The sequence below is a fragment of the Apteryx rowi genome, unplaced genomic scaffold (genome assembly GCF_003343035.1).
Source record: "Apteryx rowi isolate R43461 unplaced genomic scaffold, aptRow1 scaffold_74, whole genome shotgun sequence".
NCBI classification, from domain to species: Eukaryota; Metazoa; Chordata; class Aves; order Apterygiformes; family Apterygidae; genus Apteryx; species Apteryx rowi.
In genome coordinates this window covers 2868411-2893664 of record NW_020451027.1, presented here as the reverse complement: position 1 = coordinate 2893664, position 25254 = coordinate 2868411, and the positions used below count along the sequence as shown (strand labels likewise).

General features: G+C 37.5%; 1 protein-coding gene across 2 annotated transcripts in view; it reads right to left on the bottom strand.

The window, feature by feature from the left end:
• Nucleotides 1-25254, bottom strand: part of DENND1B (DENN domain containing 1B) — a 161251-nt gene that overhangs the window by 135804 nt on the left and 193 nt on the right. The window lies entirely within an intron of this gene.

The following is a 25254-nucleotide window of genomic DNA, read 5'->3' as shown; positions in this document are numbered from 1 at the left end:
ACAAAGCAGGATGATATTCCTCATTTGTGTTCAGGCATAATTTGTTACATTTCCTTACTGAGAACTGCTACTTAGTCAGTTGTTCTGCTTCTCATACTCCTGATTATCTCTGCTACAGCGCAGTACGTCACACTTGTCCCAAATGAACAGCATTATATCTTAAACAGTTCCCTAATTTCTTAAAGTCATTTTGAGCTTTAAATACACTCTCCAACATTCCTGTAATCTCTAACAACTTGTAATATTACAGCAGGAAATGCAGTACTAGCTGAATCACTGGTCTGCTCCTATTTAACAGTTCTGAAGAACAGAAAAGCTTTTTCTGAGCCCTGGCAGACAAAACAGAATATTCTCAGGCAGTAATAGAGGGAGGAAAGAGTTGAGTTAACTAAACCATTACTAAAGAAATAGTTCCATTACCTAATCCTAAACCTTGAAAACAAACATATTTTAGATAAAGTTAACTAAGAGAATTCTGGATGTTCAGAAAAGAAGTGGCCTCAAGGTCCCAAAACAAACAAAACAAAAGCAAAAGCAGAGACTGACAGATATGCTGTACCAACACATTCCCTTCACAAAATCAAGGCGCTTAGGCAACGGGATCAACGCATTAAAGACAAGGCAACACAGATCCTGAAAGGTCCTTAGTTTTACCATGCTGCCAGATCCAAAAATGGATTCCTGCAGCAAAGTTTGAAGGATCCTGTATGAAGGATTCTGTACTTCAGAAAGGCTTTTGACACTGTCTCCCATAGCATCCTCATAGACAAGCTCAGGAAGTGTGGGTTAGATGAGTGGACAGTGAGGTGGATTGAGAACTGGCTGAATGGCAGAGCTCAGAGAGTTGTGCTCAGTGGCACAGAGTCTAGTTGGAGGCCTGTAGCTAGCGGTGTCCCCCAGGGGTCAGTCCTGGGTCCAGTCTTGTTCAACTTCTTCATCAATGACCTGGATGAAGGCACAGAGTGCACCCGCAGCAAGTTTGCTGACGATACAAAACTGGGAGGAGTGGCCGATACGCCAGAGGGCTGTGCTGCCATTCAAAGAGACTTGGACAGGCTGGAGAGGTGGGCAGGGAGGAACCTCATGAAATTCAACAAAGGGAAGTGCAGGGTCCTGCACCTGGGGAGGAATAACCCCATGCAGCAGTACAGGTTGGGGGTTGACCTGCTGGAAAGCAGCTCTGCTGAGAAGGACCTGGGAGTGCTGGTGGACACCAAGTTAAGCATGAGGCAGCAATGTGCCCTTGTGGCCAAGAAGGCCAATGGTATCCTGGGCTGCATCAGAAAGAGTGGTGCCAGCAGGTCAAGGGAGGTGATCCTCCCCCTCTACTCAGCCCTGGTGAGGCCACATCTGGAGTACTGCGTCCAGTTCTGGGCTCCCCAGTACAAGAGGGATGTGGCACTACTGGAGCAAGTCCAGCGAAGGGCTACAAAGATGATTAGGGGACTGGAGCATCTCTCTTATGAGGAAAGGCTGAGAGAGCTTGGCCTGTTTAGCTTGGAGAAGAGAAGGCTGAGAGGAGATCTTATCAATGTGTACAAGTATCTGAAGGGAGGGTGTCGAGAGGATGGGGCCAGACTCTTTTCAGTGGTGCCGAGCGACAGGACGCGAGGCAATGGGCACAAACTGAAACACAGACACTTCCATCTTAACAGGAGGAAAAACTTTTTCACTGTGAGGGTGACAGAGCACTGGAACAGGTTGCCCCGAGAGGTGGTGGAGTCTCCTTCTCTGGAGATATTCAAAATGCGCCTGGATGCAATCCTGTGCAATGTGCTCTAGGTGACCCTGCTTGAGCAGGGGGGTTGGACTAGATGATCTCCAGAGGTCCCTTCCAACCTCAGTGATTCTGTGATTCTGTGATTCTGTGAAATGAAGCAGTCTTCTGTGTGAATTTTTTCACCAATGGGAGGCTGCAGCTTCATGCACACGTCACTAGGTACAACATATGGGACTGGGGAATTTGGCTTATCACAGTCTGATTATTTTTGCATCATTCATGATCTTGTAAGTCTATCTATAAACATTTTTAAATAATACTTTTTATTACAAGATTTAGAAAAGAACTGAGTAAGCTCCTGAGTACAAAGTTTAGAAGCAGATGCAACTCTCAGTCCTGCAAATTCTTGGTACAAGTCTGAATAGAGACAAGCACAGAAAGGTTTCTTGAGGGGCCAAAAATTAAAAGTACAGTACACCTGATACAAACTTAGAAAAATGAGTCACATGCAACACTTCAAAAAAAAAAAGTTTTCAAAATGTTATAATCCTGAACTTTTCCACAGGAAAAATACAAGCTAGTATGACACATATTAAAAGAGGGGGGAAAAAAAAAAAATGCATCTCCTCAGTTTAAGTAATTCTTCTTCAAAAATCTATTCCTATAGAGCACATCATCCATATTTTTAGGAAAACCACTTCTAAAAAAGTTGTAACTTCTGTACCAAACAAGAAAATATAAAAATCACATTTCTCATGCTGGAGTAAATTAGAAATTTAGTGCATTCAGAAGAATAAAAGATAAAGAGGGAAAGTTTACTGAGTTGTAACTGTTCCAAAATTTCAGGAGGAATTAGATAAAAGCTAAAAATATTCTTTCATACCGTCATACCGTATAAGCATAATCTAAAAATACAACAAGATAGCCTAATTAGCACACATTCAAGTTGGTAACGGAACAGAAATTACAAACACATGCTGAGAAACATCATCTCAGGTAATTCTCTTGATAGTAACAGAGAATAATTTCAGACAGTAAAACACAATTAAGGTAAAATGAAACAGATTAAGTAGTTCACTATTCTGCCTGCAGAGGTGGAGTCTTTAATCCCTGCATTTTTTTGGTGGTGGTGGTGTGGGTTGGGGTTTTTGGGGGGTTTTTTTTGTTTGTTTGTTTTAATCAGAGCAGGATAGACAAAAAAAACCCTGCCAAGTAGAGTTGGTCATGTCTTGGGACAGAGAACGGACTAGATGACTGCTCAGTATCCCTCCAGCTATATTTTCTCTACTGCTGTAAAGATATTCACTGGAAAAAGCCATTGGTGCAGGGGGAAAAGAAGAGACTGCAGCCAGGAAGTACGGGCATGGTGAAAGAAAGCAGTGAGGAAAAGGAAGGCAGGAGAGGAAAGCTTATGGCAGACAGTTGCTCTTTTTTTTGCATGAAAAAAGTTCCAGACAGTTGTTCTGTGAACACAAGAATGCAATGAATAAAGCTGAAATGATGTAGCATGATCTCAGGCAGTGGATTTATAAACACAGATATTTAAGTAATAAGCACAACTGATTTTGTTAGAGTAAGTAGTTCTCAGTAATAAGTTTTCTAAACCAAGTTTTTTAATACTGCTATTGCTCAAAGATAAAAATCTGCTATATACCTTAAACAATAAACTGCAGCAATACTTAAAATGGTGCTTTTGAATCAATATAGCATTTTATGATTGCGACAGTTTTTGGAAACAAAATAAGAGATCAACTGTAACATATAATATGCATTTTCACAGATGAAATCATCTGATAAAAAAAACAGCATTCACAAAAAAAAATTACTTCCTGCAGAAAAGACTGCTGTATACCAGATTAAAATCCTCTTGTTAACAATTTCCTACATGAAGTGCCAGAGGGGTGCAAGGAAGATTGCTGTCAGGCAGATCTGAGCTTCCGAGGGGCCCTTCAGCTCCGAGCTTCCAGGCACCGAAGTGGAGCAGATTCTAGTAGCTGGAAAAAGAGCGGGATGCAGTGGAAAAGGGGGGAAGGAAGTTACAGTATTTTCCAAGCATCAGTAATCAAAGGAAAGAACAAGGATAAAATAGATTGAAGAAACTTCATAAAAAAGTGAAACTAAGGAACACTTGCTAACTTCTCTGGCACTTAAAAAATGTCAGATTAAAGAAAATATGCAGATGAGGGTGCCACTGTAGAAAATACATGAAAGTACACTTTTATGCAAATCATGTAGTCAGTGTATTTTTTGCTCAAAGGAATATTGAAAAAAAACTTCTACAGGAATGTTAAGTCTGTTCTTACTCAATTTCACAGAAAACTTATTACAGAAGGCAACCACTCTCTTAAAGAAAATTCTTTTCATTAAAGAGTAAGAAAATATATTTACAAAGTTATACCAAATTTTAAGAATCAAGATAAAGAAGGTGGAGTAGAGCTGTTCTGAAAAGTGGTATCTTACAAGACTGTTACCAGTAATCAAATCTGAAAAAAGTCAGTATACTACAAGTAATCCTACACATTTATCTTTCACCTTTAACTTCTTTACTAACACTTTATCCACTAATCTGCATTCCTAAATTACTACTAGTTTCAAACAGTTGCTCCTTCAGCAAATAGCAAACAAATACAAGACAATAAAATACTAAACCAAAATATGTATGTTCTCCTTGAAAGCAGACTAGTTCTATCCCAAAGAATGGTAATAGTTAGTTCCTTGACTGATGGCAATTTTAAAATTTAGATACTGTCACTTCACAATTAGGTCAGTTACAAAAGAGAGAGACTTTCAGGAATTACACTTACCTGCTTTTATGGCTATATATTAACATACTGAGATCCGTCTGTGTTTTTAAGTGCTTACGYAGTAATCTCAATAGCACATTTTAGCAAGGTGCTGAACTTTGACTAAGCTTTAAAAATTTCCTACAATCTGGCTACAATGCAAGAGCCTGTTATGTCTCCTTCCCCTTCCCCATCCCATCCCTCTCTTTCTACACATGAACACCAATGGCCCCCGCCTTGCCTTCAAATCATCAAAAGGCTTATATCCCATTTTGAAAAATTATTTAAGCAGCAAACTCTGCTTATTAATTATTCAAATTATTAATTTATTATTGTTTAATTATTAAAGCAGTAAACCCTCACTGGCACCCAAAGAGAATTTTTGAAAGTGTGACTTTCAACATTTTTCCTTTTAACTTTTCTTATGAAAACTAAAGGAGGAACTAAATGACAACTGTGTCAATGAACAGACAACACTGTCGTCCTATACACAAAGTGAAAACAGAAAAAGAACATTTTAGGAGTCTGTCTCAGTTATAGTTACAGTAGTTGTTGCAAGACTGCAGGTTGTACATTTGCAATATAGAAATGTGAGTTTTATATCAGTAACTTTTCTCTCAAATTCAGAAACATAATTACGAAGACTGACTTCTCACAGGTAAGATGGAAATGCCTTTTTCCTGGTAGGAAGCTTTTCCCAAGGAAACAGCTTTTAACTGTAGCTGAACACAAGTTAGGTAAGCTTTTAAGTAAGCTGAAAACTGTTTGTCAACTTAAAATAATTTCTGAAGGACTTGCTTGTGAAGTACCCCAAAACACAAGTAACTCAAGTTACTCAAGGATTTAATGGCTCAAGGATTTAAGGATTTAATTGTATCTTTTCACTGACATGTAATTTAGAAAACAGTTTCAGGATGCCAGTGGTCATATCACATTTGTTGCAATTCAGAATTTTGTTTTAATAGATGGTAAAACACAGAAACAATCTACAAATGTAAAAGTCGCTTGATCTTTAAACAAAATATATACGTCAAATTCTCCTCTAGTCTATGCAAACACAACTCACATGCTAAGTCAGCAGGTGAAATTCAGTCACTACTCACACCGTTATAATGTCACGGCAACTCTACAGCTTTTAAATGCAAGTCATTACTACCCCATCAAAGTATTAGTGTACCACAATCTGTATTTAAATGTGTGAATCTGACTTGTGTGTACATCTTACAGTAAAGGCACTCAGGAGATTCAATGGTCGCAAAATTTACGATAATTTATTTTGAAGTATTTCTAATTTTAACTTACATCATAATGATTCCTCTCCAAGTACTCAGTAAATCAAGGATGTGAAAACAAAGAGCAAATATTAAACTACTCCATCTAATAACTTACATGGTTCAACCTCCTGCCCTGCAGAGATCCAGTGCGCTGTCTGAGAGCCCTACAGGTCTGTGAGCTGGCTGTTTCTCAGAGCTCTCACAGTACCCCCTGGGTATCACCCCCTGTGTAAGGCAAACTCCCAACCAGGAAATAAATACTTTGTCCCTCTTATGAGCAAGTAGATGGTCAGAACTTCTAGCCAAAGCTTGCTGTTTCTTTCAGAGCTGCAGGTCAATCCCTTTGCCCAAGAATTTGTTACCACCGAAGAAATAGAGCAGTAAGTCATTTCAGCTAACTAGGGTACAAAGAAAGAGTCTTTTTGGCTGCAATGCTATTAGCCATGCTTCAGGATAAAACCTTAATCAGGGTGAGAGTTCATTGCACAGAAAGTGCACAGATAAAATGAATACGTTCAGCCCTTGTTTGGTCTTTTTGCAAAATAAGCAGGAGTTTCTTTTACCTGCTAAGTCTTCAGAATGAGCTTGTAAAATGCGGCAACAACTGCATGCCCTTTGGAGCTGCAATGTTATTCTTCATTTTTCTAATTTTCACTTGTAACTGTGAGTGAATTATAGCTCATGAAAATGAGGATATAAGAACTGACTAAAGAAGTAGCAAAAGAACAAGAAGTGAGCATTATATATGCCTTATCTCATTTAAAAGGTTTGAGGAAGGTTTGCATAACAAAATACTTCTCTTTTTCTATCCCTTAGTGTCTTGTGCAAAGACTTCTCAATGAAACAAGTTGTGCAGAAATCTAATGAGATGAACAAAGGCTGAAAAGAACAACACTAACTTCATTCACAATTAAAACCAAATACAAATTTTACATCTAGTTCTGTAAATATGACAAGCTATCTCACTACACCACCATGGAAATAAGGCACCTTATGCTGGTTTTTTGTTTGGTTGGCTTTGTTTTAAATGAAGGTACAATATTCAGAGTTCTTAAAAATATTGTGGGCTACGTGATATTTTCTTACATTGGTGCTGCCAGATTGATTTTGAGAAAGATCTAGAAGAGCCCAAGAATATTATTACCAAGCTATACACACTAATGAAGAAGAAAGAAGTAAACCTCTGGCACTTCCAAACCTACTGGAGGTGGCCTGCTGTTCAGCTCTCCCATGTCAAGGATGTCTGACCAGAGAGAGATCCTGAGGGAGAAACATTTCATCTCACTAGTTAAAACACTGTATTTGTTTTGTGGAACCTATACAGACCACATACAGAAAGATGCAAAAAAACTTTGGCACATATGAGGGACTATCTCCAGTATCTTATGGATGCCTGTGTTACTATTTCCTAGTTTCCTTTAGGAAATAAAAATTTTTATATCAGCTTGGACACGAAACTGGGGGTATGTGTGAACTTGCAAAGCAAACGGCCCAGGGAAGGGAGGGCACGGGAGATATGGAAGAATATTCAAAGCCATTTTTACCAGACACTTGTCAGAAAGGATACAAAAAGCAATCTTACATTACAGCTTATATGTCTAAAAAAATTAAAACAAAATTAAAATAAAACGGGAAAAAAATCAACCAAAGGCTCAATGCTTCTGTACATTTTTTTAAAGCTTAAATTAGTCCAGTTCTCTTGCACCTTCAAGTTAAAATCAATGTTGCTGGGAAACTCCCTCTTGACTAGAGAAATTGAAACTGGAGTTTGCCACACGGTGATTCTTGGAGCACCAGGGGCTGGGCTCTGCTTCCTCCTCCCACAGGGCCCAGCTTCAGCGACCACAAAGAAGAAGGCAGGCAAAATTCAGCACAGTAGCTCTGTGCAGGTGCAGGAATCAAGGGCAGCAATAAACTTAAAGGCATGAAAACTTGCCTTAGATACTGACCTCGCATCCAAGCACTTTGATTTGCATCAGAAGGCAGAGCAGTCTTGAAAAGGGCCATCTTCGATATTTGGGGAGTTCAAGCAGAAGTGAAAGCACTATCAGCCTCTCCCTTCAGTAACATTCATGATCCAACATTAATCTTTTATCCTGATACCGAATCCAGTGTCTTCCAAACACAAAATACATACAGGAATCGTGCCAGCTTTTAATCTGCCATGATGAATGCTAATCTAGATCTGTACCAAGGCAGAACACCTTCAGGAAAACATACACCAACAAAAACACTTCTTGAACAGCTTTCAGTTGGCTTCCTCCCCCTGACCAGTTCAGACCTACCTTCCCTGGGATTTAGCAAGCTCCCAGAGCCAAGCCCACTGCTGCTGCAACCAGGGATAGAGCCCAAGTGGGAAGAAAGGTTTTTATGGTCTGTAGAACCATGAAAAAATAGATTCTCCATTCACTTTTTTTATTCTAGGGTATTTACATTACATTTTAATTAGTAGAGATACTACTTTCAGCATATATTCACCTCATCTTATGATTACGCTGTGAAACAAGGCTGGAGCACTGTTCAGTGACACTCAGTTCATGTGCGAAAGAACAAATGTAATTCTTACAAGAACATAAAATTTTAAACTCTCCACTTTTACTTCGTTTTCATCCTCCCATTAAAGTTTACATGGTCTATAGGAAATCTGAATCTTTCATTTTTTGCTTTCTGATTGTGATAGGAAAGGATGGGAGTAGTGCAGCACTAACAGCTCAAACCTGACCAGCCTTTTCTTAGTCCTCAGAATGTCTACAGCACCACACTCTGAAACACTTCCAACTATGAAAGCGCTAACTGTATCGGACTACATTTCATAATTTTACATATACAGTAGTCTTCAATAAATTAAAACAATTGTAAACATTCTCCGTTATACAAAGGTCTAAAACCATAACAGCCGTGTTGTTTAGCCACAGCCTATACATATATAGCTTGCTATATGTCTGAACAGCTCACAGATTTAAAATCATTAAAATATCTTCTCAAAATACATCTTTTCTGGCTAGTTCTGATCAAGTATTCATTTTTTTCTTGGTTGTTCATGATACACTGAACCTGAATAAAGATGAAGGAGCACTGATCAGTAAGTACAATTTTTTTTTTTTTGCCTTTGCTTTTCATCTAACACCAAACCTATTTTAATAGCATGGAGGGAAAAAATAAGCTTATCAGTCACCTGATGGAGTAATTCAAAACTTAACCAAACAGGGCTAATGGGTGAGAATTGAATTGAAAACACCTTGACAAAGAAAGCAATTTCTTTTCTTCGCACTCCTCAGAAGCTGTGGGTGATCACTGTAATCGAACCATCAACAGTGAGGGGCCATCTGTCCCAAGGGCCCTCCACGTGAGCAAGAATCAACAACAAAAAATTTTAAAGGCTGGACCACATGCATTCAGCCCTGATTTGTCTATGACAGGCAGCATGCAGCTGAAAATCAATGTTTTGACGTTTTTCACATACCAATCTTTAAAAGTCAACACTGAAGTCTTGATAAGAACAAAACATGAAAAACAGGTTAAGAGGTTGCTTACAGAAAGATCAGTGTTACTCCAACAGCTAATAAACCTTATAATCAGCTGAGATTCTCACTCTATCATGAATCACTCCTGTTTTAGTATCCAGTAGCCATGTTCAGAAGAAAAGATATAGAAAACAGCCTTTACACCAGCATTTATGTTGCAAGTTCCCTATAATATTAGTCTGCGTACCTACTAAAGATATTCTAATCACTTACCAAACCACTTACAAAGAATTACCAAACCTTGTTGTTTCTACAGCAAACAAAGAAAACATTAAGAAAGGATCTTCACAGAAGTTTCCAAGTCAGTGACCGCACACAATACATTTTAGGATGCATTCTACGAGAAGGGGACTCGGGCTCACACAGAAAGGTACCGTGGCTTCGGCACTCAGCGTCCCAGGGAACAGAGAGCACTGTGCATCTGCACCAAGGGTGCCTCTCGGGACCAGAGCGTGGACTCGCTGCCCCCCAGCGACGCTCCCACACTGGGGACTCTTCCCTCACTTTCACAGGGGAACAACGCACATGGCGAAAGGTTAATGCTATTTACTTCTTCAGTATTTTCCTACTGGCAACTATATTGATCTCCTAGTAAAACAGACTCCCTGAAACAGCTGCACCTCTCTGTGCATTTCTCTAACTGCTTCAAAGCTCTGAAGAGTCACAAAGCAGTTACAGAGGGCAGCAAGAAAAAAGAAAAAGACCTACCCATTTGGTAGTTTCTTTTCAGCTTCATTAAAAGCATTTGTCCTTCTTTGGTTTAACAAAGCTAGAATATGGACCCAGGCTGACAGGACAGACAGCATGGGGTGCCAGGGACCAATGTAACAGACTGGGAATTAAAAGACATGTGTTTCTTATATTCAATCCTACCAGTTACCTGCTGCATGACCTTAGTAAGTAATATAAAACATAAACATAAATCTCATTTTTTACTTTTATAAAACAAAAGGAAGGATACGTCTTTTTTGTAAAGGGACTACAAACACAGGCACATACGCTACTTAAGGTGCACAACAAACTTGATGCCCACAACACACTGGATCCATCATGAATGCAGACAGACGATTGGCCTAGGATTTCCAAATATCCCAACATACAAATTAGTTTTGATTCAGAAGAACATTTACAGACAAAGAAGGACATTTCCATGCAAGCTCAGGGTTAGTTACTTTAAAGCACAGGTCATGAGTTTACATAGGTGAGCAAAAGCAAGTCAGAAAAAGCACGTCAAAGGGTTTTGTCCCAACTGTTTACAGTTACCCAGATCAATACTCCCAGGTATATGCCAGAGAGCGCTGGGTCAACAAAACAGGGAAGGTAAACCGAACCCCAATATATGCAAAGGGACAACAACTGGAGCAGTATAGAGTCTTGGTACTTGGGAGGCAGGAGATCTAGGTTCCAGCATATTCAGCAATTAGGAAACTACAAGATAGTCCTTGAAATCATGTACACGAGTGATAAAACAGAAGAGCTATGTTTGCTTACTAATTTTTAAAGTACTATTTAGTCAAAACAACAAGAAGGGTGGTGTAGATGCAGTATTTCAATTTAAACTGTTACATGATAACTGTCATGGTTCAGAGCGCAAAACACATTGTATCTTATGAACACCTCAAAGCCTACTGTCTGCTTCATTCACTGGAATCTCAAATCAGTCATGCACAAAATACTGAAAATAAATTTAATAGTGTAGTTATATAATAGTCTTTAAAACGACAGACAAAGTCCCTTTCCTTAAAAGTCACTTTCCTCAAATCTTCCAAATATCCATGAACATACAAATCTATCGTTCTTCTAATATCAATGTACTTCAGCAGACAAGTATTTCATCTTGAACAGAAAAAGCTGAAGTTCAAAATAATACACTGCACTCACATTTCCCATGTGAAGTCAGAACTCAACACATCCTTTGTAAACTGAGCTTTTTCAGAAGGCAGTATCATTCTTCTCTGATTTCAGGAGTTTGTTTGTATTTAAACTAGCTGTCCTGAAGTACAAGAATGTACATCTCAGGAGAAATTACTTCAGCAAAGGTATCCTGCCTGCAAAGTAGGCAGCTACACATCTGGGTGGGAGACCAACCGCAGGCCTGGCTGCCTGGCCGGCCGGCYACAAGGCCTGCGGATGCCAGCTGGGCTGCCGGCCACAGATCCTGCCTGCTCGGCCATCTGGTTGGGAAGGTAAGCAAGTGGCCCAAAGAGTGGTTACCTGTACAGGCCGAGATAAAAAGGGGAAGAAAGGGACCCGCACTAGAAAGAACAACAAGGTGTTTGGGGATGGGTAGCTAAGGACTGCAGGATGGGAGACGATATTACAGAAAGACGGGCCATCAGTTTGTTTGAATTGAGTATTTCTGCCTCTTAAATAACAAAGATCTTAATCTTCCTTTCCAAAGAGAGTTTCAACAGAAAGAAAGGAGAGGAAGAAGGGGGAAACATAAGTAGTGCTTGTACATGCACCAGATACCTAGCAATCAAAAATATTAGCAAGAAAAAAACAACATAATTGATGTGAAAGAACAAGGAATGACTCATTAATAAATTAGCAGCTGCATAAGTTAAGGTTGCGTCTCATTTGGTATCATTTTACCAAATAAATCTGATGCAAATATTTCAGAATACAACTATAATCCCACATAACAGTAACAGCAGTCAACATGCAGAATGCACAAGGAGCTAAAACGTATTATATTACATATAATATTACATATTATACCACATTACATTGTCTGTAAGAGATTTTTCATGGAAAGGTCTTCTCTCGACCACTGCCCTTCTCTCATTTCACAATTTCTCTGTGTTCAGTGGTTGCATGAAAGGATTAGATGGTATTATGTTTTCCATGTGTAGGAATAGCTGTATGATTATACCACCCATTTTGTATTTATTCCCCTGACTTCTTCCTTGCTATAGACCATTACACAGATCTCAGGTTACCTAGAAGCTGCACATCACTAATCACTTCAAGTCATTTCACACTCATGTTTTGTCCTCCCATATGTTCACCATCTTTGTCAGTAAGTCAGTGCGGTTGTCAGTGCAACAGATAATTGTTGAATTTACACTAAAGAAATTCCTAAAAGGGTGATCTGAATGATCAGTACAATATGATAGCTAACGGGAACTTTCCTATTTATTTTTCCTTTTGTTTCTCAATTCTAAGCCAACCACAGCAGCACTAGGAAAGCATAAGACCTATGGTTATATAAATGTAGCAATCTATGTCATTTTATTTCACCACTAAGAAACAGCTGAGCTCCATGAATGTATAAGAAACTTAGACCAGCAACAGTCCACAGATGAAACCAACTCATGCTCAAAAAAAGAAAAAAAAAATCCATGTTGCTGTTTGTGTTTTAAACTAAAGGTTAATAATTTCTCATCTAAACACAAATTAAAGTCATGACCATATGGGCCCCAAGAAAACAGCACCACTGTGCACTTGGTCATTTATCAGGAAAATGAAAAAGCTAAGAATATTTAGAATTATTCACGGATACCAATCAATCTTCACAAAGCACAAAAATGACTTTTCAAAAAGAAATATTATAATGTTTTCAGACAAGCAAATTCTTCTGCTAAAATATACTATGCTGCAGCAGAAACAAAACATTATCCATGTGAGTACACCTCTTAAAGTACACGTCAATATACAGCTAAATATAACAGAAGCTGTCTTGCTTTAAGAGAATTAATTCAATTTTTTTAATGAAGTTTAACCATAATCAACCATGCCAACAATTTCATGACTGGTGGAATACAGTATATTTGTAAGTTATGACTATGAAAAAACAAGATATCTTCTTATAGCACCTTTTAAAGAATTCTTTTTGATAATTAGTAAGAAAACATACAGAGTACCAAAACACTACTGTACTTTTCAAATAGAAAGATATATTCTCTTTCAAGCAAACCTCAGATAACTAATTTCTTATCTTGAACCTTCAAACATTTCGATAAAGAAAATTAGCATATTTGCCATAGCAGGGGAAATCCACTTATTTCTGAAAAATTAAAAAAGACTAAAAATAGATTTGAAGAATTATGGATGTGTGAACAACACATCTTTGTGTTAACAAGTTATCCCAGATGACTTGCTATTGCTAAAATTCTTCATTCCCATCAAGAGGATTAGCCTGCTCTAGTCAAAACAGGAGGCCTGTGAGCTGGGAGTCTCATTCATATATGTTGAAAAGCATGTACAGGGCAGAACTAGAGCATAAGAGACTCATCTGTCTGCAGACAATTTCTTTACATAGTAGGTAAATTCCACTGAATAACATTCTGCTTAGAACTATAAAATATACCTCATTTCTTCAGGGAAAAGGGGATGTTAAGATTCCAGAAATAAAATCCTGTTCTAACTCAAGTCCATGCTAGTTTGCTTTTAGATTTCCCAGAGCCAATATACCACCTTAGGATATGCATGACTTAAAAATTTTTATTTTTGATTCATGCAGAAATCTTCATCACAAAGTTTTCTTCTGTTGTAGCAATTAGTCAGAAAAAAAAGGAGAACTTTGACAGCAGAGAGATATGAAATATATCCTATCATACAGCAATAAAAAAAATCAGCAATAGTTTCAGTTCATTTTTTCCCAGAATATGGTCATATTCCATAAGATACTAATCTAGAACATGTTGATATAAACAGTCATCTTGCATAAGGTGAAGCAATCTAAGAAGCTTAGATTGCTTTTAACAATTCCAGAAGAAATAATTACAGGAGAAATCCGTATCTCCTATTTCCCAAATTCAAATGAGAAATATTGTAGGGTCACCTACCCTAAAACACAAACCTTTTAAACTTCTGATGCTTCCCCAGGGGAAAAACATCATTTTGGCTGAGAACATCATTTTATTCCATCAAATTTGAAAAGCCTAAAAGGTCACAACAATTCATATAGCAGGCAGTCCACTGAACAGCAGTTACAAAACTAACCCATTAGTAGTAAGACAAACAGAGTATAATAGGTTATTCATTTTGCTTTTACTTAATAGCTACAGGAATCATCTGCAAAGGTATGTCCAGCCAAGGACTACAGTTCTGAATCTTTCATTTAAAAGTGATCCCTTGAATAACTCTGCATTTCTGATAAGCTCTTCACTTTTTAGTGAAGAGTTATCGACTGTATTTTGGTACCCATGAACCCAAAATGATTTCTAAGGAATGCAAAGAGGATAAAGACTCTTCTCCCACATATGAAGATGCACCAAATCATGGAAGTACATTTAGTAATACTTTTCTGAGAAATTTACCCGTTATAATTAAACAGAAGAAAGATGGATGCCTATGAAATTGAGAAGCGAGGGATTAAGTTTAGCTGAGGGTCAGAGGAAGCATGAAGTCTGGGGTTGCACTATGTCCAAGTACAAGTAAAATCAAGCACGCACCAAAACATATGTCATTGAGTGCTGAGAAGTCTCGTCACTGGCTGGCTGAGGAATGCTAGTGGTTATTGATCACTTCTTTTAATATAAGGGGCCTAAAACTGTCCAGGTCATAAGCAAATGTTTGAAGACGTGACATGTGAAGAAGGTCAACAACAAAGCCTCGCTTTAATCCCTTTGTGTGAAGCAGGAAGAGGAATTTACTTCATATATAAAACACATCTATGGCCAGTGAGGTATAAAACTTCGAGAAGTGCATAAGTAAGGCATTATGTCTTCTTTGCTTTTTTGCATGCTGGGAAAGACAGGACAGGAGGAAAGTCGTGCTTCTTATGGTTTGAATGTAGTGAAGCACAAGAAACGATTGTATTCCAGGCAGGGAGCTTTAATGCACCAATATATTAATCACTACTGGTATCTTATGCCAATCTGACTAAAGAATAGCGTAGCCAATTAGCCCGAACTGGCAGACCAGAGAGTTTGGAAGGCTTAACTATTAGCGAACATAGCTTCCATCATTTCTAATTGGATTGTGACTAAATTCCCAACACTGATAATACCAAAATGAGATCAGAGAGGAAAGCCTCCATATTCCCTTTGCACAGAGACTGGAAACAGCTCTCCCCTGCTGCTGTACAATAGCACTGACCACCCAAAGATCCATGTTAGCTAAAGAGACCCATCTCACTGCATGTTGTACATACAACTGTTATGCTTCTTTATGAATCTCAAAGAACAACCTGGAAACAGTTAAAAGGCCAAATGCTAAACTGATGWTAATTTATACAATGAAAGATAAAGAAAATTATCTGATCTGGGTAGGAGGGGGGGAGAGCAAAGTAAGTAGGACACATTGTTGTGATTTTAAGGGCTGCTGAAAGGTTAGATTTTTATTTGGCATCTCTTTATAAAGCATCTGAGGAAAGGGCACTATACAAACTCCAAATTCTCTATCAATATACAACTAAGTTAGTGCACATCTTCAGAATCATTTATGTCCTATTAGAACCCATGTAACCATTCCTGACACTCATTTGCTTGACCCATTTTTGATAAACAAAGAATGGAGTACTTGAAGTATTTTTCCCCCTTGTTCATCCCATTCTTCACTAGTCTCTTATTTTATGGTCAGAGGTTAAACTGCTGACCTCTCACCTTCAAGGCAAGTTTCTCCCCCTTTCTATAAAAGGTTTTTCACAGTGTGCAGCATTCGGATTAGCCCCGATCCCCCTGAACAAAAGCTATGCCTTTGTACTACTGGTTTGGGCATGGAGTCCATACATCAGAGGAAGCTGCTCCTACTTACCATTCACAATAACGATATTGTGAGGCCCCTCTAACGCCTCGTCTCTCAGTGTCTAGACTTTCACCCAACCAGCCAGCTAAAAGAAAATCCCGTAAAGCACTCAACTGAAAATTAACTATGGTATCCTGTTGTGAACCTGATGAAGACGTTATTTGAACATACGGTAAAACTTTCCATTGTTTAACATAAAGATAAGAGAAAAACTTTTAGAGCCCTAAGCTTTAAATAGTCATAGGGATCAATTCACTCATGGGTCAGTAAATGCATTTTATTAGCAAGCAGCCATTGCTTATGTGTGTCTTTAAAATAATACAGAGATTAATAAATCCTACTCAAACACCTAGTATTCTGGAAATCTACAGAGCCTCATTTTTATATTCAGTAAGAACATGCTAAGATAAAGCTTAAAACATATGGAAAAGTAGTATATCTTCTAGACTTAGACAAAAACATTGCATCAGTACTGTCCGCTATCTCAATTATCTTCAACAATTAAATAACAAAAGTACAGCAAGAGAAATATTTAATGCTTTGCTATATGGAACAAGATGTGTTAGTGCTCAGCATCTCTTGTCTTCATGGGGAACTATGGGCAGGAAAGGAGTGTATATAAAGTTGGAATGCAAATTAAAAAAAAGTGATTTATATTTTGTTTCCTTGTAATTCTGTTGCATTTCAATAGCATAGATAATAGGCAAAGGCAATCAAGTTTTCTGAAGCAGACTAACACTAATAAAGATATATTCTTCCATATTGAGAAAAAAATCCAAAAGCAGGCCAGAAAAAACAACCTACATCTGAATTGTGTTTTAATGTTTGAATATGTGTATGCTACTGTGAATCCCTGGAAAGAATTTATAATTTAAGACAACTAGATTTTTGCAGGTGGTAGAAGAGGGGAAAGAATGCTAATGTTTCTGGAAAAGCCACTGGTCAGACTTTTGGCAATCAACTTCTTCCATGGGTTCATTTTTATAAACCTGTGTAGAACCTCTTTATAGTTTTGGATTTACAAGATACTACAATTTTAATTTATTATTTATTAATTTTCTTTGGATTCAGAAGAGTGGTACAGTGATTACTATTTGGGCTTTCATAGAGCCATTAACACACAAGCACCCACTCATTCTAATACACTCAATAGCTTGAGAATAGTTAAGATCTAGAAAAAATGTATACATTACACATAGGAAAACTTTATAATCTCAGTTACTTTTTGTGCAGACATCTCAAGTTAAAAAAAACAAAACACAACACTTCAGGGAAAGCGCAATGAAAATATGGATGTAGTACATGGTACATAATGTAAGAATCCTGGTATCACCTCAAAATTAATTCCTGTTTCATATTCAATATCACTACAATAATACAGTGGTGTCAAGCAGCTATATAACGAACAATAAAAAAAGATTTAAAAAAAAAATCAAACCAACAGCTTTGTGGAGTTTGTGTAGCCTCTCTTGAATTTGTACCTTGGAAAGAGTTCCCTAGGCTTTTTGGGGAGAATAAGCCACAGCACATGTATCTATTTCACCCGCTTATTTTGAAAAGAGTGAAGCGTCAGCACAGGCAAAATGCTTGCCATTTGCCACAGGATGTCGGGGGAGGGCGTTTGCTTTTTGTTTGTGTTTTTTTTTTTTAAATGTGTTTTGTGATGAAACAAGAAAATGTGAAACTATCTTTGCCGTAATTAAAAAAAAAGATTTTTTTTCACATCTATCCCTCAACAGCTACCCCAGAGGGCCTGGTCATGGCAACAGTATATGGAAAGCACAGGGACTCTAGATCCTGAAAACAGAAAGCTACAGTAACTGCAAAACCATCAGAATACCAGTAACCATGATTCTCTCAACAGGAAGAAAAGCTTGGAATTATGAAGGAGGCAGAGAACAGGCTTAACTGTCTGCATGGAATATCAGATATCAGGCACATGCCACTGTCTCCCTATGCCACGCAGGAGAGACATACTCAAGAAGCCTGAGTATTTTAGTGTTCTCTGTAATGCTCTGGTAAATAAATAAAGATGCAACACAATAAAATAAATAAATAAATAAGGACAGCTGCTGTCATACCTAGACACAGCTAGGTGCCACAACTGCTAATACTTCTAGTTATAAAAAAACAGGTCAGCCTTTGATATGTTTTAGGATTTACAATCTTTTCCAAGACTGAACGCTGGGCCACTTATCAAAAAGACATATATTCTACCCTACCCTCACCAGTAATGCCTTTTGCATTGAAAGAAGGGTAAAAACACCCTCAGGCTTGTACTGAACTACTTTTACTTGGAGTCACTGTACATATACCCCATCCTATTATCACTAATCTCCAGGACTGATAAAAGCAAATGATAATAAAGAGGCATTTACCATAATTAAATTGGAAAGAAAAGGAAAACGGTTGCCTTCTACACCATGGATTAGATATGCCTTCTGCTCAGTGTCCATCACACACTGGCATGTGGACAGCGCAAGACGGCAATGGCTGCTCAACTTTATGTATCAAGGCATGATTTACTTCTAGATAGATAGATTTCTCAAATGACAACTTAAGGGTATTAAATTCAAAATTACAAAATAACCTTTTTTTCCCTGAAGCTGAGTAGTACTACACATAAGCCTTAACTCCCTGAAGCAACGTTAACTACCACAAAACAACAGAGGACCTAATACTATAATCTTGTTTATAGTACTGAAGAACTTGCATGTTTATAGATATTTCTGTGATTCAACAAGATGCACATTTTCACACATATGTAAGCTGCTTTAAGAGGAATTATTCAAACTGATTTCAGATAGACATAAAACCTGAAAAGAAATGTTGTCTGAGAAGGAACAAAACCCAAGCATTAACCTGAGAGTACGATAATAGAAATGGATTAGTTCTCCTCTAATCCATTACTACTTTTAGTTGTAAAGAAGGTTACTGAGAGAAAAAACTAATATTCACGTGATAGACTTAAAATTTAGAACTTACTGAAATTCTTCCTGTGACTAGAAGTAAAAAACAGAAATTCTCCTTCCTATACTGAAAATGCATTTCAGGTCATTTTCATATTCTCTTCTCTGACCTCACATTTACCCGCCATAGCATTGCGCCAAAGAAGAAAAGAATGGTCTGAAGAACTGCACTACCTCAGATCAGATGCACCACTGATTTGAAGTGTTAGAAACACTTAGACACAAAACTAAAAAAGTTCTGGGACTGGGAGTTGGTTTGTTTTACAAATCTATAAATTTAAAATCTTATTATGAGGAAGAGGGCTAACAATGAACAGCATATACTTCACCATGGATAAGTGAATCTAGTAAGATCAAGGATAAGCTTTTGATGGAACACTAGTTTCTAAGCAACAGGCAAAAAATTGTAAGTCATGATCCTGCTGCTGTGTAATCCATAATGCAATGACATCCTGAATATTTCATGCAGTTCTGACTATCCCCTCCCAAAAAAAGTATATAATAAAAAAAGTTGAGAGAAGAATAACAAAGGACATCATAGATATGGAAAAGCATCTATTCATGGTCAGACTAAACAGATTACACTCCTCAGTCTAGATTAGAGGCATCTGTGGGGGAATACAAGTATATAAGGATCAATTAGCGGTACAAGTGAAGGTGAAAAGGAAGTAATTGTTCTCGGTTTCTCATAATATAAAACCTATAATCCAAGTAAATTATCAGTGGCAGGTTTAAAACAAACAAAAGCAAACGCTTTTCACAGACTAATTCAGCTACAGAAGTGACTGGCAGAATGTTGTGGAGGCCAAGAGTATAAATGGAGTCCAAAACCAATCTTTTACAGAAGATCAACCCACTGTCGGTCATTAGAAACATGACAGTTTTAACCAATTTCCAAACCAGGCAGTTCCTGAACAACTGACCACTGGTATTTATGCCAAAGTATTTATAGCTAGGAAAAGGATCAGGTATACAACTCTAGCTTCCAGCAACCCAAAGCTTAAAACTTCCTGAACTAAGGGGAGCTGCGACACAAAGTACATTCCTTTCACTTCTAATACCACCAGCTGTTACATACAGGCAAAGGAATAAATCTGTGCAAAACTTTTTTTCCAATTTTTCTTCTCTGCCATACTTTTCCAAATGAGTATCAGCTATAACTATTGGGGAAGGTGACTAGAATCAGTATTTTGACACATTCTCCAACTGTTTTGCTCAGTAAGAAACAGAAGTATTTAGGAACACAGGAGACTTATCCTGAAAGCAATAGCAAAGAGACGATCCCTTGGGGCATTCCTTCTAACATTTCCCTACGCGCATGGATTCTGTTTTATCAACACTGAGGAGTGACAGAATAATTCTCAGACAAAAGGAATGGCCTGTCAGGTTTGGAGACCCCTGCAAATGCATAACAGTTAGGTTTCTGACCCACATAAGTAAGAAGTTGCATACAGAGCAGGAAAGGATTCATGATTTAGACTGGAGATATAGGTGTTTTTTCTCAAGTAGGTAGTCTCATTTTCGAAAACTACATACTGAGCTCATTAATGCAATATCACACCTATTTTAAGCTGCCAATTCTGGAAGACAGTTTAGTACGTCTCCAAAAAAAAAATATGCCTAATAATTCAGTCAGATTCAGGTCATGCTGGCCAGTATCACCAGAACACTGAATTGCAACATCTGCTGTGGCAAACTTCAGCTGGTTATATTAACCAGTCTTTTAACAATATTGAGAAACTTTGGCCTGCAGTCTGGACATGTGCATTCAAAGACAGATCACGTACACATTAAATAACAAGGAATACACAGATAACTGATCTGTAATGAAAAAAAAATTCTTACTAGCTTTGAGGATGCAAAGCAACATCTTTCTTCTGCACAGAAGTGTTTAAAGATAAATTTTCAAATGTGCATTTCTAATTTAAGAATAGATTTTTGTTATTCCTCAAACTACACAGCATCTCTAACAAAAAGCCTCAGTCACAATCTCCTCCCACATAAACCTGCATCCAAAATTAAAACCAAAAATGAAAAAAAAAAAACCCACACAAAACAGAACCAGCTGCATGATGGTAAGGAGATTAGGTTCATTAAGCTACTGAGCAAAACAATGAAACCTCATTTCTGATGTGTTACAAAAAATTTCCTCATAGAAAGTTATAAACCAAAAACTTAAAAAGACATATTTAAGAATAATTCTGCACAGAATAAGGACCAATTTGGTTGATCTACTTTGTCTTCTACTCCAACTAAATGCTATTGTTTCACTGTTTTGTTCTTGCTTATACTTATAGACAAAATTACATTAAATCGTTTTTCAATCCTGATCTACAAGCATCTAATCAACCATGTAAACAGTTATACAATATGTAACATCCTAGAAACACCAAACATACACATATGTGTATTTTACTTTCTCACACCTAAAACCGTATATGCACAAAGAATTAGTCACCTATCATCTCTTTTGGTCTCTTTAATCACTTTAATCTCAATTAGTGAGGTACAATCTCTACATTGCTTCAAAAAAATGGGACTTATAGCTCTAAATCTACAAGGTGGTAATTCTTTAAGCTGTGCTACATTGCATGAATTATTTTAAGCACCACAAAACCCCATACAAAGCCCTGCAGCTAAATTTAAAAAGAAAAAAAAAAAGTTACCTCAATATAATTTCCCACTAATATTTGAAAACTATTTAGGAAAATTCTGACTATAAACAAGTTAGTTTTTTCCCCAAAAAAGTTTTAATGAAGAGTAAGTGAATGTATCAATTACAGTTTCATTCCAAAAGCAAAACAACTACAGTCACTTTAAACAACTGCACTTTAATGTTTATTTTGTTATTTCTTTGCTAAATATACAAGGCAGCCTTGATAATGAAGAAGAAGCCTAGCAGACTCACCATTGTTTACAGTTCTTTAAAATACATATCCATTTAAGAATTTTATATTTTATATAAAAAGCAATACTGATCTGATTTTAATACAAGCACTTATCAGATGCTCTGAAATGCTACAAATGCATTATAAACATGACAAAAGTTTCAGCCTGAACTAACAAGGCACCATAGTCTATTTCACAACTCACAGCACATCTACAATTTAGCATTTACTGAAAAAAAAAAWATATATATATATATATAAAAACAATGTTAGTTTAAAATTAATGCACCTGTGTGGTATCTTCACCCCTTTGAAAATAGAGTTCAGTAATATTCTTTCATCTAAAAACTAGGAAATGAAGAGTATTGCTATAGACCCGTGTAACCTTACTCTGCCTCCTCTCCCAAATCAGACATCACTCACTGAAATTTCTTTCCATGCTTTCCAGCTCCATTCCCTACCGCACACGTAGCTATGAAGGGGCTGCCAGTCACCAAAACCTACCAGGTTCACCTGGCCAGATTTCTTATACAGGGCAAGCTTTGGTTAAGAAGCAAAGGAGAACTGTGACTGTAATATGAGGTGATAGGAGTCCTTTCAGCTTACCCTGCTACAAAGAGGATCAAAAGAAAGAGTTGCCATATCACAGCTCTTTCTTGGCAACGGATACAAACAGATATTGGTAAAAACAGAAAGAGTGTGTACTGTTCTCACAAGCACTGTTCCTTGAAGAGCGAATATTAGGTGAAAAGGCAATAAGTAACTAAGGATATATTTGACGAGCTATGGATAAATTTGCATGTATTTTTAATTATTAGTTTACTATTTCCCTAAATTAGGAATATCTTGAAACAGTATCTTGTAAAGATATGCTGTTGCATAAGGCAACATTAATGTTTTAAGGAAGCTTTTGGTAAGCTTTCTAGTTCAATAAAACCTCTAATCGGGGTGGGGGGGGCAGCAAGAAATTATAACTTTCACATAGATTTGCAGTTGAAATGCTACTGTGGCACAATTATAATAGTAATACATAGTTCTTCTATAGTCTTTTCAACAGCAGATATTAAAGCACTTCAAGGAGGTCACAGTCATGGTCCCTCTCAGGTAAAAGGAAATGAAGATACAGAGCATTAGGTGAATGACAAAGCCAGCAGCAGAACTCATGATTCTTTAATCATGTTCCTGTGTTTCATCTTTCATTGGCTACATAATTGTAACATGATTCCAAAGTGCTCCTACTTCCTTATACTTTTTTATAACCCACCTAAATATTTATCGTACACTAATGAGGCCAATGAGAGAAATTAGTGATGTCTGCAACTCCAAAATCTGAAAGTTTTATCACATAAAAGTTACCAGTTACCGTAACTTTAACAAAGAGAAAGACTGGTGCATCCCGCCTTCACCTCTTTTTCCCATTTTTCCTCACAACGCATAGGCAACATTTCAGCCTACCTTCCTGTTTCATCCTGTTATGTCACTAAACCACAGAAAGCATCAGCATAAAAACATGATACCTGATGCTCTCTGCTTCTGAACACACCTATCATAGTCAGCCACTGCTGGAGGACCACATCATTTCTTGGTTACATAGGCCTACCTGCAGAGTCAGCCAGACCCTAAGCTCTAATTTTCGATGGACTCACTGACGAACAGGTCCATATAGACATACGCTCTATGTTCTAAACAGGCCAGACATCAGCCAGCTCTGGTTCAGAGACTATAAATGCATCCCCATGAGAGTCTCTATGCTAAAAAACTATGTCCTGGGAGCTCAAAATAACATCAATTTTCATAGAAATCAAAATAAACATGTTAATTTCAGAGTACAAATTCATCAGTATGATATTTTCCATGTAGATGCAAGCTTGCATTGCCTCTGCTAGCCAGAGCTCTATAAACACAGAACGCTACTAAAAATCAGCTAATACACTCTGCTGAAAAATACATTAATTTTTCGCACAGCTTTCAGTCTATTCAAGAGTGCAGACATAGCAAACTCACTTCTCTGTGCAAAATATCATGTAGACACTCTCACAAAAGTAAATCTTAAAAAACAGAGAGGGCTTTTCAACTTTAAAAATAGGAGAGCTGGCTCTCCAATGTAATATTACCTTTTCCAAGAAGAAGAAAAAGCGCAGTTTCCAGTACAGGTGACCCGTACCCATCAGCTTCAGAGCACCTTCCAAAGTGCTGTTTGTGTGGTCCAGGAGCAGCTGCATCATTTGTGGCACCTGGTGGCATCCTCTGCAGAGGTGCACAGGTGAGCAACCACTCTTGCTGAACTAAGGCACTTCAGCAATGATCTTATGCCATACACTTTGGTGCAGAAGAATGGGTATTAAGAAATTCACAGACGTGAATTGGTCTATAGATACATATTTCACGATCCAATCATTTAAGAGGCAAGTAATTTTTTTAATTAAATTTAAATTAAATTAAATTTTAATTATGTTAAAAGGCTCTCTACTGCTTCAGTTTGTCAAAAAGTTTATACAGTAAATTTTCTCCTCCAATTTACCCACCAAGCTCAGATTATTGCAGGTGAAACTGCTGCTTAACCTTACACTTCACCCACATTGGTTCCTGCTTGAAGAGGAACTCATAAAAAGCTGTTTAACTACAGACAAATATACTGCTCATTAAGGTTATATTGCTAAGTAAGGTTTAGTCACAAATGAATAAACATATACACTTAGGTCATATTATGACATCCTAATAATGACATTTCAAAAAAATTTACTTTGGGGACAGAGAAAGTTCACACCTAAGAAAATCCATCTAAAACCAAGCTGAAAACTCCCATTTTTCAAACAGTAAAATCACTGATGGATCATTCTAATAAAGAAGAAAAAATGTTAACTGTGAAAAAATTCTATGACTAACAGAAAAATTCTACAACCAAAACAGAAAGTATAAATTCTCTACAATGCATTTATGACTCGATTTCCAGTAACAAGGGCCAGTACACATGTATCATTCTATCCGCGACCGTTTGAAGCGTATTCATCCCCTCACTGTTACCTCAGTTAACACCAACACAACTTTTCATGCAGCCATGCAACAACTATGGCCGTTCTGCTTTCTGTTAGTTAACTGTGGAAAGGCACAGACTAGAGAACGGAATAGAGCAAAGCTTATCACTAGCACCAGGAAACTACTACCAAGAAATGCGCTACGCTCAGTATTAGTCACTCATTTCCAACTTTGAGCATCTACTTCCTGGAAAATGCTATTTAGAGATGTGGGGGGGTTGGTTTTGGATTTTTTTTTTTTTTTTGGTAAGAAATTGACTAACAGATGTTTATTAACAATAAATTGTTGAGTTAGCCCACAATAATTCATCACTCAGGCTTCCGCAATGTGATCCTGGCTTAATTCACTCCCCTTCTGGGGTGTCTGG